Below are 534 nucleotides of genomic sequence, written 5' to 3'. Positions count from 1 at the left end.
TAAGTCACTGTGAAGGAAGAAGAAGGATTAGTATTCATCATTTTCTTTTTGTTACCGTACAGCCTCATGCTTTATATATCTGTGCCAAGCTGACTTGCTTCCAACCACTACCATCCTGTCTCTAGGCAAGCTCTATAAAGACCATACTGAAATACTACCTGTTTGTATTTATCTATCTTGTTTGTTTATATGCCCACACACTTATTTTTGGTTCTTTCCCCACTGAAATTTAAGTTCCATATTCCAGGGCAGAGATTTTTATGTTTTCCACATCAATCAACTTCAAACACCTAAACAGTGATAGTCACAAAGTAACCAATAGCTATTTGTTAACTCACTGGCTGTTTCTCTTTAATCTTAATACTCCTGAATCCAGTTTACAGATTATTTTGGGTTTTTTTATAATAAATTTATTTTTTTATTGGTGTTCAATTTACCAACATACAGAATAACACCCAGTACTCATCCCGTCAAGTGCCCCCCTCAGTGCCCGTCACCCATTCACCCCCCACCCCCCGCCCTCCTTCCCTTCCA

This window comes from Vulpes vulpes, chromosome 8 (genome assembly GCF_048418805.1).
Source record: "Vulpes vulpes isolate BD-2025 chromosome 8, VulVul3, whole genome shotgun sequence".
NCBI classification, from domain to species: Eukaryota; Metazoa; Chordata; class Mammalia; order Carnivora; family Canidae; genus Vulpes; species Vulpes vulpes.
This window is presented reverse-complemented; position numbering follows the sequence as displayed.